Below are 20,000 nucleotides of genomic sequence, written 5' to 3' on the forward strand. Positions count from 1 at the left end.
TGTATGAATAAACATATACAGACGGACAAGCACATACATACGCTCACAAGCACGTGTTTTCCATAGCAAAACAAAATAAAACATAACAACAACAACGATAAGAACAATAATAATAATAATAATAATAATACACCAGCAACAAAGTGTGAGTCATATGAAGCCTGTGAACATTATATAATTAAAGTGTTAACACAGACACAATGAGAGTGCAAGTGAGGCATATCATTAACTAGATTTCATTGCATGGTGGAACATGATGGAACATGATGGAATATGGCGGAAGATGGTGTCACATGGTGGAAGGGCAGGCACATGTTGCTGTTGTAATATGTTTCAATTAAGCCTTGTACGAAGGATAGTATAACTTTAACACGTACGTATGTTAAGCCCCGAAAGTCTAGGAAAGTTAATTGATAGCAGACAGCGTGTCAGACAAAATGGTTTCGTAAATGTATCTATCTTTTTTTATGTCTTTTACTTGTTTCAATCATTAGACTGGGGCCCATGCTGGGGCACTGTTTTGAAGTGTTTAGTCAAACAAGTCAAAATCATCATCATCATCATCGTCATCATCGTTTAATGTCCGTTTTCCATACTAGCATGGGTTGGATGGTTCAACCGGGGTCTGGGAAGCTAGGAGGCTGCATCTGACTCCAATCTGAACTGGCAGTGTTTCTACAGCTGGATGCCCTTCCTAACGCCAACCACTCCGTGAGTGTAGTGGGTGCTTTTTACACGCCACCGGCACAGGTGCCAGGGGAGTCTGGCAGTGGCCACGATTGGTTGGTGCTTTTTACATGCCACCGGCACGGTATCTATTTCATTTTACATGGAGGTGCATGGCTTAGTGGTTAGAGTGTTCCGCTCATGATTGTAAGATTGTGGTTTCGATTCCTGGCCCAAGCAATGCATGGTATTCTTGAGCAAGTCAGTCCATTTCAAATTGCTCTAGGGAGGAATATTATATACACCAGAAAAACTAACCCTATCACTCCTCACTGAGCGATGTGGACTAAACACTTCTTTTAATGTTTATTGTTTTTTTTGGTTTTTTGTAACCCTATCGCATTTAGATGGCTCTGTTAAATGTAATGCTTATTTATTGACATTTTGAATTAATCATGCATTATTGCGTAATTACAAAATTTTAACGATGTGATTGTTTTTAGTTTTAGAATAACATCATGTGGGATACCAGATCTAGCCAGTTTCACCATAAAACTAATAGAATATTTGAGCTCAATATAGAACAATCTACATGCCAAAGGGTTTAAATCTGGTCCTTATTCTATTGGTCTCTTATCATAACACTCAGTTATGGTGATGCAGTTTCTGTCAGTTTCTCTCTACCAAAACCACTCATAAGGCTTTGGCTAGTACAAGGCATGCCACGCAGGGGGACTGAACCCAGGACCATGTGTTTACGAAGCAAACTTCTTACCATACAACCATACCTGCACTGAGTAATAATGCACATATATATAAATGTGTATATATATAAATGTGTGGTTATATATATATATATATATATATATATATATATACATATATATCTTATATATAGATATATATATATAATATTATATATATATATATATATATATATATATCTGTATATTTATATATATATGTACATACATACATACATTAAAAAACCAAGAGATTGATCTATATATATATATATATATATATATGTGCATATATGTAAATGCATAAATATATGTACATATATATAAATAAATATATATGCATATATATATCTATATGTATATAAGTGTTGTGTATATAATATATATATTATTATATATGTATATATGTGTGAGTATGTATATATATATATATATATATATTATATATACATAAACACGTATATATGTATATATGTATATATGCATACATGAGTGTATATAATAAGTATGCATGTATATATTTTTGTTAAAAAGCAGCACGAATCCTAAACATCCTGATAACCGATTCCTTTCAAAAGATAATTTATTGATGATATCCTGCAAAGAAAGTCCTCGTCTCTTATACATTGAACTTAAATAGGTTATCAAGTAGTAAAATAAGCTTGTCTGTTTGAGCTTTATAAACGAATTGTCAGATTTCTTTAGATTCAATAATTCTGAACAGAAATTTCATGAGTGCTTCGCTGAAATAACTTTTAGCTGATGAGATTAGCATAACTTACATTGATACACTTACTAAATTAAATACATCTATCAACACAAAGAAAGAATTCTGTGAAATGTTCATAGATCAATAGACAAGATTTTCTGCACTAAAAATAAGATAAAAAAACAATAATAAAAATGCTAAATATAAAGACTTTTTTTTTTTAAATGTTGTAAGCAAGGCATAGCTGCGTGGTTAAGATGCTTACTTCCCAAATCGTGTGATTTTTGGGTTTAACCCCCACAGTGCAACACCTGGGGCAAGGGTTTTCTGCAATAACCCCAAACTGACTAAAGGCTTGTGAGTGCATGTGGTAGATGGAAACTAATTGAAGTCTATTGTATGTATGTGTGTGTGTATGTTAGTCCCCCCTGTCACCACTGCTTGACAACCATTGTTGGTTTGTTTCTGTCCCTATACCTTAACACTTCAGCAAAAAAAGGCCAATAGAATAAGTACCAGGATTTTTAAAAAAAAGTGTTTTTGTAGGGGGAGGGGGGCAAATTGTTTGAGTGAACCCTTTTAAGAAATGCTCTAACATGGCCATTGTCCAATAAGTGAAACAAGTAAAAGATAGATGTATTAGTTGCAATCATGGCTGTGTAGTTAAGAAGTTCACTTCCTAATCACATGGTTTCAGGTTCAGTCCCACTGCATGGCACCCTGAGCAAGTGTCTTCTACTATAGCCTTGGGCAGACCAAAGCCTTCTGTGTGGATTTGGTAGACAGAAACTGATAGAAGCCCATCACATATATATGTCTACATGTGTGTGTGTTTCTGACCCCTTGTCTTGATGTTTGTGTGATAGTTGTAAATGAGGGTCACTGTCATAAAAGTGGGGTTGCCTTTGTTACTAATCTTGTGGTGAAAACATGACCAACCATGGGGAAATATTACTTTCCTTGAAACAGGTGAGGGCTGCTGACGCAAAGAACATCCAACCATATAAAAGTCCACTGCAACAAATTCTGAACAGGAGAAAGTGGATGTTAAAATGATGATAATGATGATGAGGATGATGATGATAATGATAATTGTGATTTTAACCTACTATGTAAATAAGCAGCATAAAACGTGTTAATGGAAAATCTGTTAACCCAGTGGGTATTGGGGACATGATTGACGACTTTGTTTTCATGTAGTGTAATATAGTGAGTTTTCAAGTTCATTGTAATCCCTGTTATCATCAATATCTTCCAGTATACCACACCAAGTTTGCCATTTTCCTGGATGGTGTATTAAAGACATATCTATGTTGATTGCATCTTAATTTGAAAGTGTTTGCTGTTAAACCTGTATTACATTTGTTGGCCACCTTTATGCAATAAATGATGGAATTTGCCAAATAATTTTCATTTTAAAAGAAATGTTATTGTATAATTGCAGTGCTGTTGGTAATTGTTAAGGTTATATTTTTGACTATTGCTGTTAGTTGAATATGTAGCAAAATCTAATGTTGTGGCATAGCTGTCTTTAATACAATTTCTGTTAAAAGTTTTCTGTGTACCTGTGTTTTGAGAAAAATATGTCTATTAACTTCAAAAAGTTTTTGATTACACTACTGCTTACATGTATACTAAATTCTGTCCGATTTTACCGTTTTAAAATTGAATGAAATTTAATAGTATTTTAGAATATCTAATGGAATTAGAAATTATTTTTATGCATTTGTGTACATTTAAACTAAGTAAATAATTAAATATTATTTTACAGAATAATAGAATTAAAATTTCTTTGATTAAAACCCTTTTTAACATGAAAGTATCCAAAGAGCATTTAAGGCACATAATGTTTTATGAGTTCAAAAAACAGAAACTCTGCAGCTGAAGCAACTCGAAACATACACTCAGTTTATGGGAAAGAATGCTTGAAGGAAAGAACTTGCAGAAGATGGTTTGCAAAATTCAGAAGTGAAGATTTTAGCCTTAAACATGAAAATCGAACAGGACGTCCAGTTGAGTTTGATGATAAGCTCCTTGAGGCATTACTTGAAGAAAATCCTGCATTATCAGTTGAAGAATCTATATGTGTGTGTGTGTGTATAACAGGAGTTAGGGAATAGAGTAGAAAAGACCTAGGCTACATATTTCATAGTAAGCAGAATGTTGGATGTGGTAAATATCCAAGCGAAGTGTATACTGCAGGTTACTCATCAGGCCAAGAGTATCACAATTAAACGAAAGTTTACAATGTCACAAGGAGGCACATGTTAACACGTGGAAGATTTCATCAGAGCATGATCGATTCTTGTGTATACATACATACATATATATATTGATTGAAATGGTAAGACAACAAAAGAATGAAAGAGACCTCGATGTTATGTAAATAGAGGAATTTACATGGGTGCGTGATCGCGTATGTATAGGTATGGACATGCGTGCTTACGCGAATACTATGAACATTTTCACTCCCTTACCTTTACTCCCTCTCCTCACTTAGCGGTCATTCTGATAGCTCTTTTGTCTTAATAACAGTCACTCACACAGTAATTTCCCTTTGTTTAACAGTCATTTTCATAGTATTTTTTCGATGGCCCAATAACTGAAGAGATGGCGGCGTGAGTTTCCGCCCCAGCATCCGAAACTCAGAGTTTTATCATGGCTACCAAATAATTGTCACATATTATATTTACAGATATATATCTATATATGTATGTATATATATGTATACCTATGTATGTATATATATATATATAAAATATATATATATATACTACAAAATTAGAGAATGGAGAAACATACTTAAATCAATAAAACATCAACTATCCGATGATACCCAATCAATACTTTAATACACCATTACATATGAGTAAAGGCATTATACAAAATGAGATATACAGTAATAGTAAAAAGATAAAGAGATATAAGTAAAAAATTTCAAATATAATATGCAATTAAATCAAAACTGACAGCTGTTTCGGCAGTGAGGGCAGTCATACCTCATTTAACCTCTAAGCCATAAAGGCAGGTATAATGAGGCATTAACAAGGATGCCCCACGGCCTCTTCAGAGAATTAAATTAAATTTGTTATAATTGTGAAAATATATATATAACCATACATATAAATATAAAAATATATAAAAATGTAAAATATAAAAAACTTATACATCATAATGCTACACCAATATATATAATACTCATTGGTACAATAAGGAAGGTAAACAGAACAAAATAAAACAAAATATATATCAGTGTATATATTAATATTAATAAGTACCGATATATACATATTTGGCTAATAGTTTTTTTTAAAAAACTAACACATAGGGAGATGAAAAATAATAATTAAAACCATGGTTCAGTTCATAAAATTCTAAAGCTATGAAAGTTAATAAAAATTACTATTAATATTAATAATAATAATAATAATAATAATAATAATAATAATAATAATAATAATAGATACAGTTAAGTTTGCACCAAGTCCATCCTTTCAAGATCGAAATAACTATGAGTTTAGAAATGCTGACCACTAGGTAAAGAAAATTTAGATTAATTCGATTGGCTATTGGTTTGAAATTTAAATCACAAAAGAAAATTATACGGTTGGTTAGTCAAGGAACGCCAATATTCACACACGCATCTACAGATCAATCGCACATACACACATAGTTATATGTATATACATACACTTATACACATACATAATCACAAGCAACAACTAGCACATAGATAAACAAAAAGGGAAGCAACTATGCTACCATTTAGCCTTCAAAATTATAACTGTGCCTCAAATAACGAAAAAAGAACCACCCATGCATTTCATAAAATATTTAATTTAGATATAAATATATTTTTAAATATCAGTATGTTACTAAGTCAGATAATTATTTCATGGGTAACTTAAAATTTTAACACCGGTTTGTTGCATAGTAAACATACGGTTGTTAGATTTATCGTGAGTTTGTTATGATTCCAAGTACGCTAAATTATAAAATATAAAATATATATTAATTTATATATTATAAATAAATCACTATTTACTTAATAAATTAATGCCATAATATACCAGTTTAGGCATTAAAAAATAGAAGGGGAAGTACTAATGTAAACGCTTATGAGAACATCACAGAAATTTTAAAAAATTTATATTATAAATACTTAAGATAAAATGTGATAAGATAAATAAGAAGGAATAAATACGAAGGAATAAATACGGTTATACACATATTATAAGTACAAACCAGTATATATGTATTCATATATTATTAAAATTAAATAAAAATAAATGATAGATATGTATGTATAAAACTACCCTAGTATAAGTAAATAAGTAAAAAATAAAATAGATAACAAATAGATGACTTGATATGTATGTAAACATCTACACTTAAATAGGCAAATAAATAAATAATTAGAAGACTAAATGCAGAGAGATGATAACATTACATAAAATAAAATAAAAATAAATAAAGTGAATATATATGTTATATTGTTGAAAGTAAATATGTATGGAAGGAGTAATTTAAAGTACAGATCCAGAGGACTATAGATATAAACTAAATATATAAGGCTGGGTAATATTATAAAGCCAAATGTATGTAAATGAGAAAATGAAAAAAATGAAAAAGGTTTATTAGTAGTAGCATAAGATACAAATTAAGGTGAGTACAAAGAAAGACCAAATATACAATAAAAACCTTCCAAATAAAACATACAAAAAACCTATATTCTCAACCTAAACACACCAAACTCATAAAAGGCTCTCATATATTACATATTATACAATATCATTACATTATCTAGAGCTAGGTATCTAACAAGATATACATATATACTATGCAATATACTATGCAATATTAGAAAACTTCAAAAATCACATATTACAAGGCAAATACCAAAATGAATATGTTATTTCGTGTCATATTGCATTTCACTTAAAAAACAAACAAAAACCCACATACAAAAAACAAGAAACAAATAATACTAGACACATCTATTATTATTATACAAATGTAGCTATAAAAAATTATAAATTATAAATTTATAAGTTGTATACTTAAGAATTATAGAAGACCACAGGTATAGTTAGTTAAAGAAGGGAGTTAAAAAATTAATAATAGTGAAGTGCTAAGTTCTATTTGAATCTAGAAATGGTGAACGGTAGCCTATGAATGCAAGAAAGGTTTTTTCATTAATGTTGTTAATAATTGCCGACCCGCTTTAATAATGAAAAAAATTTCATTAATACATAGAGAGCATTTTTTATTTTTCCATTATACACAGGTGCTGAAGTTAGTATTTCCAGTTTAACTAAAATCTAAGTTCTTACTTTTAAGTTCCCAAATGTATGCACTTAGCCCTGTAGAGTACATTCTATTTTTATTTCTAAAAGTATATCTGTGATAATTCAATCTTTGTTTTATGCTATTCATAGTTGCCCCGATATACACCCTACTACTCAATTGTGTATCTACAGTGTATTGGTAAACTACCTCCTTCCTGAGGCAATGATTACCAAATACACATTTATTTTTGTTTCTGAAATTACAAAGATTAACAGAATGAGGAAATCTAAGATTGGTCTCCACCCCTATACTACCATTCACATTATAAGTGTTACAATTGTTATCATCATCCAAACCCAAAATCAACGAATGAGTTAATTTCACATTATCGGCTATATTCCTATCACTAGTACTAGTATTGGTAGTAGTAGTATGATCTATTACATTTATATTATCTCTGATAGGTACGGTGCACTCATTATTAGTAAGGGGGTTGTTCACATTCGTTCCAAGAAAGTTTCTGTTCCTATATTATTAAAGAGGGGCAAATTTCCCTGGTCTAAATTCAATTTCTATCCTTATAGAAGTGATCCAGTTTCCTGTTATTAAAAGAGGAGATAATGGTGGCTAGATTATGAGTAATGCTATATCCCACTCTAACAGTACTGTTGTTAATTAAAGGACTAAATTTATTCTTATCCTTACAAAATGCCTAAATATAACATTATGCAAAGCTCTCACTATGTTTGTTTTAATCTGCATTGCATATGGGATAATCAACCATAGTGTATCCTTATCAGAATTAGGATTGCCTATAGAATTATTGTTATTTGTAAAAATCCTATTCCTAGACCAACCCATAGGATTACTATTCTTACCACTGTCATTGTTATATCTATCATATCAATATTCCCATGGTTATTGCGCAAGTAAACTTTACCATTATCATGTCTACCATAAGTTTTAATTTGTATATTATTATTAATATTACTACTATTACCCGTATGCTCAGATCTATTTGAGCTACCGTTCACCTTCCGAGGTTAACATCACTTCTACATTTATTATAGGTGTTATCATATATTCTATTTTACTATTCTTATGTATATTGTTGCTATCCTAAATCTGGTGTTGTTCCTGATAGTTCTACCTCCATTAGGAGGGTTCCCCTTAGGTATAAACCATATCTTACTTTTGTATCCTGCCTGAAGCAATGCTGCATTGTATCTATCACAATGCTTGTTAAAAATTTCCTCGTTAGAGGATAAACTAGAAATTCTGACTAATGCTACGCACTAGTGCATTTTTAATTTGAGGGGGGTTTGATTACTTGAACGGTTAATATATTAGGTTAATTAGGTTTAATATAGGGTTCATGTAAACCATTAGTAATGTTACAATTAACATCTAAATAATTAGCAGAATAATTTTCACTTTCAATGATAATGGATAGGCCGAAACTTTTAAAAAATTTATTTATTCTTTTTTTCAGAAGATCTAATCTCCTATTTGATGTATTCTTAACACAAAATAAGGCGTCATCCCTGTATAATCCACCTTTTAATTCAGGGAATTCCCTACTAAAGTTATCTAATAGATACATCCCAACTAGATCAGTCACCTCCGCCGAGTCCGGCGATCCCATTGTGATATCGAACAAGTTGGGTGTGTCCTTTCTAGCCAAAGTTTATTACAAACTCTATTAAAGTTTTCCTGGCTGTTAGTATAACCTTAATCTCCCCCATACTTAATTAGTGGTATTTTCTAGCAAAAATTAAGGACTTATTTAATATAATAGGGTTAATGGAAGTGTAATAATTCTGTATATCAAATGGATAAATTTATTTCTATTATAGCTAAAGTTGTTACTGTCACAGACCTTAATGGCAGAAAACCAATCCAAAGCACCAACTTAGATTTTAGATTAAACTGGAAAAATACTAACTTCAGCACCTGTGTATAATGGAAAAAATAAAAAATGCTCTCTATGTATTAATGAAATTTTTTTCATTATTAAAGCGGGTCGGCAAATTATAAAAACATTAATGAAAAAACTTCTTTTGCATTCATAGGCTACCGTTCACCTTTCTAGATTCAAATAGAACTTAGCACTTCCACTATTATTAATTTTTTAACTCCCTTCTTTAACTAACTATACCTGTGGTCTTCTATAATTCTTAAGTATACAACTTATAAATTTATAATTTTATAATTTTTATAGCTACATTTGTATAATAATAATAGATGTGTCTAGTATTATTTGTTTCTTGTTTTTGTATGTGGGTTTTTGTTTGTTTTTTAAGTGAAATGCAATATGACACGAAATAACATATTCATTTTGGTATTTGCCTTGTAATATGTGATTTTGAAAGTTTTCTAATATTGCATAGTATATTGCATAGTATATACGTATATCTTGGTTAGATACCTAGCTCTAGATAATGTAATGATATTGTATAATATGTAATATATGAGAGCCTTTATGAGTTTGGTGTGTTGTTGTGGTTTAGGTGAGAATATAGGTTTTTTGTATGTGTTTATTTGGAAGGTTTTATTGTATATTTGGTCTTTCTTTGTACTCACCTTAATTTGTATCTTATGCTACTTACTAATAAACCTTTTCATTTTTTCATTTTCTCATTTACATACATTTGGCTTTATAAATATTACCAGCCTTATATATTTAGTTTATATCTATAGTCCTCTGGATCTGTACTTTAAATTATCCTTCCATACATATTTACTTTCAACAATATAAACAATATATTCACTTTATTTATTTTTTATTTTATTTTATTGTAATGTTATCAATCTCTGCATTTAGTCTTCTAATTATTATTTATTTGCCTATTTAAGTGTAGATGTTACATACATATCAAGTCATCTAATTTGTTATCTATTTATTTTTTACTTATTTACTATACTAGGGTAGTTTTATACATACATATCTATCATTTATTTTTATTTAATTTTAATAATATATGAATACATATATACTGGTTGGTACTTATAATATGTGTATAACCGTATTTATTCTTCGTATTTATTCCTTCTTATTTATCTTATCACATTTTATCTTAAGTATTATAATATAAATTTTTTTAAAATTTCTGTGATGTTCTCATAAGCGTTTACATTAGTACTTCCCCTTCTATTTTTTAATGCCTAAACTGGTATATTATGGCATTAAATTTATTAAGTAAATAAGTGATTTATTTATAATATAAATTAATATATATTTTATATTTTATAATTTAGCGTACTTGGAATCATAACAAACTCACGATAAATCTAACAACCGTATGTTTACTATGCAACAAACCGGTGTTATAAATTTTAAGTTACCATGAAATAATTATCTGACTTAGTAACATACTGATATTTAAAATATATTTATATCTAAATTAAATATTTTATGAAATGCATGGGTGGTTCTTTTTCGTTATTTGAGGCACATTATAATTTTGAAGGACTAAATGGTAGCATAGTTGCTTCCCTTTTTGTTTATCTATGTGCTAGTTGTTGCTTGTGATTATGTATGTGTATAAGTGTATGTATATACATATAACTATGTGTGTATGTGCGATTGATCTGTAGATGCGTGTGTGAATATTGGCGTTCCTTGACTAACCAACCGTATAATTTTCTTTTGTGATTTAAATTTCAAACCAATAGCCAATCGAATTAATCTAAATTTTCTTTACCTAGTGGTCAGCATTTCTAAACTCATAGTTATTCGATCTTGAAAGGATGGACTTGGTGCAAACTTAACTGTATTATTATTATTATTATTATTATTATTATTATTATTATTATTATTATTATATTATTATTATTATTAATATAATAGTAATTTTTATTAACTTTCATAGCTTTAGAATTTTATGAACTGAACCATGGTTTTAATTATTATTTTTCATCTCCCTATGTTGTTAGTTTTTTAAAAAAAACTATTAGCCAAATATGTATAATATCGGTACTTATTAATATTAATATATACACTGATATATATTTTGTTTTATTTGTTCTGTTTACCTTCCTTTATTGTACCAATGAGTATTATATTATATAAGTGTAGCATTATGATGTATAAGTTTTTATATTTTACATTTTTATATTTTTATATTTATATGTATATGGTTATATAATATTTTTCACAATTATAACAAATTAATTTAATTCTCTGAAGAGGCCGTGGGGCATCCTTGTTAATGCCTCATTTATACCTGCCTTTATGGCGCTTAGAGGTTAAATGAGGTATGACTGCCCTCACTGCCGAAACAGCTGTCAGTTTTGATTAATTGCATATTATATTTGAAATTTTTTACTTATATCTCTTTATCTTTTACTATTACTGTATATCTCATTTGTATAATGCCTTTACTCATATGTAATGGTGTATTAAGTATTGATTGGGTATCATCGGATAGTTGATGTTTTCATTGATTTAAGTATGTTTCTCCATTCTCTAATTTTGTAGTATTAATTTACGGTAATATTATTACCTTTACCCATATAATACAATAGATGAACTGATTGTTTGACAATTTTTAACATCTATGTATTAATCTTGTTGGGTACCTATCTGGCAGTATATTGGATATATATTATCCCATGGTGGGTTGAATTTTCAACCCCTATCTCATTTTATAACCTATATATATATATATATATACTCTTCTCTGGTCTGAGTGGAAAGAATAACTAGTATCATGAGTAGAAGAATGACTCATAGAACATCGTTGGTATGGACAACAGAATAGCAACAATATTGCAAGTAGTATTCAGTGGAAAGTTCATGCCAGACAGGGATGGGCTTAGAGAAGCTGAGAGGCCAGGTTTGTATCACAATGTGTTACCATGGGAAAGTTCCTACAAGATGAGGAGGTGACTTATAGATGTAAGAGATCTGACTTCTACCGCAATGTGTTTTCAATAAATGCTATATTTTTAGTGGAATTCCTAAGTTTGGTTAAGTTTGTGTGTCATAGTGAGGTGATGGTGGTGAGAGGGAAGAGAGGAATCTAATGTCTTGGGATTGAGAGGGAATAAAAAAATTGCTTTTCAACTTGAAGAATTTTCTTCTTCTCTCATCTGAAAGTTCAATTCAAAAATCTCAGATTCCTCTTTTCCCAAAGGTGTACAAACCTACCAAAAGTTATGAACTTCATCCATTTAATTTTTACCAATGCAAACCACGATCAATTCGTAAACCAATAGGGAGGTTATGATTTGGCTGCATGATTTGCTAAAAATAGCATCTGAATTTTTCCCAGATTACGTTCCACTGACTTAGAAAAAAAAAATAAATAAAAAGACACATTGAATGGTGTAGTGTTGAGATCGCTGTGTAGGAATAACACAGGATGGTCATGGACAGAATACTTTTGATAATAGATCTGCTCAATTAGGGTTGACCCAGAGCTAAACAATAACAAAAGCAACAATATATGTATATTCATGCATATTCATGCTTTACATTGGAACCTAAATGTGGCTGCCTGACGTGTTAGAAATAGCAGCTCAATCTGCCGCCAATCACATCACACTGTCTTGAAAAGGTCACTTAGGATAATGTAAGTCTAGATTGTCTGCATTAAAATTTGAAACAAATATTATCATCCTCTTCATGTGTACAGGTAAAATACCTGTACAGAGCCTTTTTTTGTGGTATGAAGAGTTTATCTCTTCTGGATCTTTGCTGAGGTATGCTAGCCCTGGTTTTAGATCAAGACGTGTTTCTTGGCATCTTCACTGCTGACCCTAAATGAAGGCGCTAATGCTGAGTTAAAGAACCATTTTCAGAGGAAGATTTACCATATATATCACAATGATATGACCTCTCTCTTTTAAGACTGTGTACATAAGTAGTTTATATACCACTCTGAGAGAATAACAACTGTAGGATGTTATTTACTTCTGTGAAAGGGACAAACACAAAAGTAATCTCTAAATTTTTCTTTGCTGACCCCAAGAAGGGTTTTGGCAGAGGATCACACTCCAGGATCTGGTAAACACTGAGAAATTTAAGGGTAAATGAACGAGTTATGGGGGCTGTTTCAAAACCCATATACAAGATGTTTATAACCAAAGTAAGGAATGGTATAAAATTTGGAATGATGATACATGAATAAGCAATGTATAAGGTTGGTTGTAGTGCAAAATGAGAAGAAAAAAGTTTATTAATTCTTGGCATTATGGATAGAGGGAAAAAAAATGGGCGTAAATTTAATGAGGGTTATGATGATGGTGATAATGATGAAGATGATGATGATGATGATGTGATGATGACGACGACGACGGCGACGATGACGATGACGACGATGATGAAGATAGTGATGTAATCAAAGCACACTTCCGAAAACGGTCCTGATGTAGATGCTGATATGAAGGTTTGACATTCAAATATTGCTGCTCCAAATATTAAAAGAATTTGTAATTAAAAAAAAAAAGGAGTGGGGGGGGAGATAAAAAAATATATAAAATAAAATTATGTAAATCTAAACAAAAGCTAAAATCTGAATCTGAAAATGTTAAAATGAAATATCTGTGACTAAGAAAATAAAAATAGCTGAAATTCTCACTGGAATTAAAGTTTCTTGTTACACAGAATTCTGAAAGAGTGTTTGTTACTTTTGATTTTAAATTTATTATCAAACAGTGGGATAAAAAAAAAAAAAAGAAAAGAAAGAAAATACCCCAAAAAAGTAAATGTAATCTTTTACTTTCTGCTACATTGTATTTGTCATGGTACCAGTCATATAACGGTGCCATTTTAATTCACAGCATACTCAGTGACACTGCTAGTTTTACTTAATAACGTTTGTTTCACATCCATTTTTCCATGCCAGTATGGATCAGATGAATACATTATTGAGGCATTGTTTCTCTAGCCAGACACCTTATCTGACATTAACTCCTGCTTTCTTTCCAAGTAAGGGACCACATATTCCACACAGCCCTTGAAGGTACGAAGTGAGTGAATGATTTGTTGACAGGAGAAGCAGGCAACAACATCGTGCATGCAGCACTTTTTACACAAGCGATTGCAGGTGTAAAGAAGCACACACTCTAGTGAATTACAGGTGTTTATATCATATCTCAGCCTTAAGAGTAACTTATGAGCGACTCCCTCTTCCTTATTAATAAACCCTTCTAGTAAAGGCACAAAGACTGAAATTTTGGGGGAAGGGACTAGTCAATTACATCGACCCCAGTATGCAACTGGTACTTAATTTAGCGACCCTGAAAGGATTAAAGGCAAAGTTGACCTTGGCGGAATTTGAACTCAGGACATAAAGACAGACAAAATGCCACTAAGCATTTTGCCCAATATTCTAACAATTCTGTCAGCTTGCCACCTTAAAAATAATAATAATGATGATGATGATGATGTTGACGATGATAACGACAAAGACGTGACGATGACGACAATATCCTACACAAAATACTTTCTATGTTATCTCAAATTTTAAAACAAATGCGTAATTTTCTTATGGTTTCTTAAACATTCTCTAGAACAACACCATGTACAAAACCAAATATATGGCACCCTAGGCATAACACAAACATGAACTTCTAACTTGTTGTCTCTTGAGGTCTCTGGGTGAGACTTTGTGCCAACTTGTACAAATACAAAGCAATAATAATAATAATAATAATAATAATAATAATAATAATAATAATAATAATAATAATGATGATAATGATAATGATGATAATGATGATGATGATGACAATAATAATAACAATAATAATAATAATAATAATAATTTTTGTTATTAATCCTTTCTATTAATAGAAAGGATTAATAACAAAAATAATGTGAGATGAAGGGCATGCCTCAACAAAATTCTGTCCAACCCATGCAAGCACTGGAAAAATGGACATTAAGTTTTGAAGGTGGTGATGATGATGACGATGATAATGATGATGATGATGATCATGATCATCATGATCATGATCATCATCATGATCATCATCATAATAATAATAATAATAATAATAATAATAAAGATAATGATGATGATGATGATGATGATGATGATGATAAAAAATAATAATATCATCGAGAGACATAACAATTTCAGAAATGGATTTTTGTGATGGAACAGTGACCAATATCATTTCTAAAGAATGTAGGTTTTTCAACACATCAGTGCACACACACACACACACACACACATACACACACAGAGGTTTATATGTATAGTTATACATACAGACACCAACACATGCACATATACCCTCTACCTCTCACCACACACACACACAAGCAGTCTTATTTATGTGTATCTCTGACCATGGTAATTCTAACTACAGCGCCAAATTTAGAAATCGGACAGAACAGTGCAACTTTTGTCTTGTCTTAGAGACAGTTGCCATGATAATCTGAGACATCAAGTCTGCTTGAATTCTAAACAAAAATGATTGAAGATTCCATTTCAATCTATTACCACATACCGAAATTTTTGTGCTCGAAATTCAGGAAAAGATCATGTTGAAGAATTTAATACGAAGACAGACAGACATACAATATCATGATGTCTGTGAATGTCTAATGCATAAATTCTCAATATTCTTGAATTCCTGTAACATTGGAAATCAGACAAAAAATTCCTGCTGCATTTTGCATCTTTTCTCATTTACTTGTTTCAATCATTGAAGTGTGACCATGCTGGGGCACCACCTTTAAAAGTTTGGTTGAGCAAATTGATCCCAGAACAAATAGTTATCTTTTTATTAAATCAGGTACTTATTATTTTGGTGTTTTTGTTAGCTTACAGCTATAAACTCCAATGAAGCTACAGGGTGATACTCAAGCACTCAGCTATGAGTGCATTGCATCTAATAGCAGAAACAACTGTAAGCCAATGAAGCACATAATAAAATTGTATATTTCTTTTTCATCCTATTTTCTTATATAAACATACAAACAGACAGATAAAGGAAGAGCCAGAACATTGAAACACAAATTCACACAAACACAAAAATTGCACATAGCATATTTAAAGACATATAAGATGCATTGTTCCCTACCACCCAAAATGTCTCAAAATATCACCCACCACCCATCACCCACCGTCCTATGTCCAAAGTTGGGCTTCTCATAATCTCCAATACGCAAAAACACTTTTTCCCTGAACATGCACAGTTCAAAGTGAAAATGCATCTGATATTCCCGTGTGTTTTAAGCCATCATATACATTAATCACATAAGTAGAACACACGAATATATATATATATATATATATATATATATATATATAATAAAATATAATGCGTACGCACATAAATGTATGCATCTCTGATATGAAAAAGTTTTGTTTACCTTGAATGCTTAAGATTATGTTGTGAAATAAAGACAACATTCCAATTAGTAAAACGTCCAATGGTCTTCAAGTGTGACAAATACAGGAACCGCAGGGTGAAGAAATTCAGGAATGAAAAAGAGAAAAAAAGAAAAAACGGAATGAAACAACGGCAAAACAAAGGCTAAGATCACACGAGATATAATATATAATATGTAAGAATTTTAAATGATGAAGAAGATAAGCAGATGAATACATGTTCATGTGTGTATGTGTGTGTGTGATCATTTGATGTTTGTTTTCCATGCAAGCATGGGTTAGAAGATTTTGCAGGAGTTGGCTAATCAGAAGATTGAACGAAGCTCTGCTGTGTCTGCTTCAGCATGGTTTCTATCACTGGATACACTTCCTAATGACAAACACAGACACACAAACACACACGCATATATATACATATACATATATACGACGGGCTTCTTTCAGTTTCCGTCTACCATATCTACTCACAAGGCTTTGATTGGGCCGAGGCTATAGTAGAAGACACTTGCCCAAGGTGCCATGCAGTGGGACTGAACCTGGGAACATGTGGTTGGTAAGCAAGCTACTTACCACACAGCCACTCCTGCACCTTGTTTTGTTTTACCTTCATGTTTTGATAATGTTATTTTTAATCTAATAAAGGCTAATAAATGTGTTTGTTGTTGATTATATAGTAAGATAAAATCATAGTGATAACAATACATCTCAGTTGTAAAATAAAGCATTTTGAAACTACATACACATGAACAACAAAAAAAGCTAGCTGTGGGCCCTATTTGAGAGGAATCGCATATAATTTGCACTTTTAGATGATGGTATAAAACCTCTTAATATATTGGAGACGGGGTAATTAACTCAGGTGAGTAATTATCCCAAGGAGGTAATAGTCCTGATACAATCACTGATACATGTTAATGATAATCTTCAGTCAATGTAAGATAATAGGAAATATTTATGAAGGTACAACAATTCTTTAAGATAAATATTGGGATCAGTCTCATACAATAACCAAATAAAAAATGAAAACTTTCATTCTATTGATGCAGTATTGAGTACTTCTCTTTCTTTAGTTCAATATACCAATGCATATGGATGCATGTGCATGGGAGTATAAGACACAAACACATGCCTTATTTTCTAGATACAAACATGAGACATGTATAAGAATTCCCTCATGCATGCACAGTATGAAACACACACAGAGCTAAATGTATATGTATACACACATACACACTATTTAATAATCGTACACATACACACACACACACACATATTACATATATATATACACATATACATATATATATATGCGTACATATACAAACACACACACACATATATACATATGTACATATATATATATGTATATATATATATATTATATATATATATATATATATATATATATATGTATACACACTAAGATATACATCAGTTTGGAAGCCGGATGTTAAACGATGTTGATGATTATGATATACATACATAGGTATACATACATACATACATACATACATATAGATAGATATATATATATCTACATACATAGATATACACATACATATATATATATACACACATATGTATGTATATATATATATATATATATACATATATATATAAGTATATATATATATATCTATATAGATAGATAGATAGATATATAGATATATATATCTATATACATGTATGTATATACATATATACATATATTGTCAATGACTAGTCTCACAGAGTTAAACCTCTTTTGATCCAAGGTAATCTTATTCACAAGATCACCTAGGATCGAAACAGGATTATCTCCGTAAACTAGTCACCAATAAAAAAAAAAAAAAAATAAAAAATAAAAAATAAAAATAACAAACACACAAAAATGGAATAAAATGACACACTCCACTTCATGAAGTATTCAGTGGTTACATTCGGTTATGTGAAAGCCTTGTTCTTAAAAACCACAAAACCATCCACAAAAACACACAGACACGTGTGTGTGTGTGCATGAACATGCATGTACGCACAAGTTTTTATAGATACAAATCCTCAAGCTACTGAACATAACAGCGCTGTATAACGTCAGTTGGCATCTCAGTAGGGAGAGACTCTGTTAGGCTTTTCCTAAATCACGGTGACTGGTGTTCGACAACTGACGATGGCAATGACCCACAGCAGCAAAGCTAGCTGCATGCATCTATCACTCTCCCTCTCTCTTTCTCTCTCTCCTCCAACTCTTTCCCTCCCACACATCTCTCTCTCTCTCTCTAGCTCTGTCATTCTTTCCCTGTTTGTCTTCATGTCCTTTTCTCTCTCTCTCTCTCTCTCTGTGTCTCACCGCCCCATCTCTTGCACACGCATATACAAACATGTGCGGATATTACACTCACACATATGACGAGGTATTAGGGTTTTATAAATATGTATGTATATATGTAAGTATAAACACTGACTTCCTACATATAAACAGATATATGCACACACACACACGTGTATGTCTATATGTGTATATCTATGCATGCATATATATATGTAAGGGTGCGTGTGTATATATATGTGTGTGTGTATCTATAGCCTTTACACACATGAAAGCTCCCATCCTTGGATTATTATTATTATTATTATTATTATTATTATTATTATTATTATTATTACATTATATATATATATATACACACACACACACAGAGTGCAGTGAATAAACTGTCGGCTAAATTACACAAAAATGAAAAAAAAATTGAAAATAACACAGAAATCTCATTTTAACAGATATATTTACCTCAATTACATTAAAATATTTTGAAATACTAAATAATAAATTCATTCAATAAAACAGCCATTGGCTTCAACCATGGCCTCCAGACTTTGGAATCTCCTGCAACTCTTCTGGATGGTCTCCTTGTTTTAAGTTGGTGAATGCTGCCATAATCCTTGCCTTAAGTCCATCTTTGGTGTTACAAGGAGTTTTGTTGGTTTCTCACTCCACTGTGCCCAACACATATTATTCAAGGGGATTGCAGTCTGAGGAGTTAGGTGGCCAGGTTTTAGGGGTGGTATGGTCGCAGAAATTGTCTGACCGCCATGACTGGGTTCTCCTGCTTGTGTGGCATGGTGCAGAGTCCTGTTGCCAGACATAGGGTCTTCCAGCAACCACCCTCTTGACTCAGGGCACCACTACCTCCTCCAGGCACTTGATGTAAGCCCCCATGTCGAGTCTGTGGCCATGTGAGAAGACGAATGGAGGCATAATGTTAC

At 31.3% G+C, this 20,000-nt stretch overlaps 1 protein-coding gene across 3 annotated transcripts in view; it reads right to left on the bottom strand.

The window, feature by feature from the left end:
* Positions 1 to 16,803, bottom strand: part of LOC115220548 (plexin-A2) — a 307,994-nt gene extending 291,191 nt beyond the window's left edge. For all 3 annotated transcript variants that reach the window (XM_029790694.2, XM_036510169.1, XM_029790693.2), the window contains exon 1: positions 16,739 to 16,803. The gene's annotated coding sequence lies outside the window, so the exon portion shown is untranslated. The remainder of the gene's footprint in view (positions 1 to 16,738) is intronic.
* Between the last annotated feature and the right edge of the window lie 3,197 nt (positions 16,804 to 20,000).

The sequence above is a fragment of the Octopus sinensis genome, linkage group LG16 (assembly GCF_006345805.1).
Source record: "Octopus sinensis linkage group LG16, ASM634580v1, whole genome shotgun sequence".
In the NCBI taxonomy this organism is placed as follows: Eukaryota; Metazoa; Mollusca; class Cephalopoda; order Octopoda; family Octopodidae; genus Octopus; species Octopus sinensis.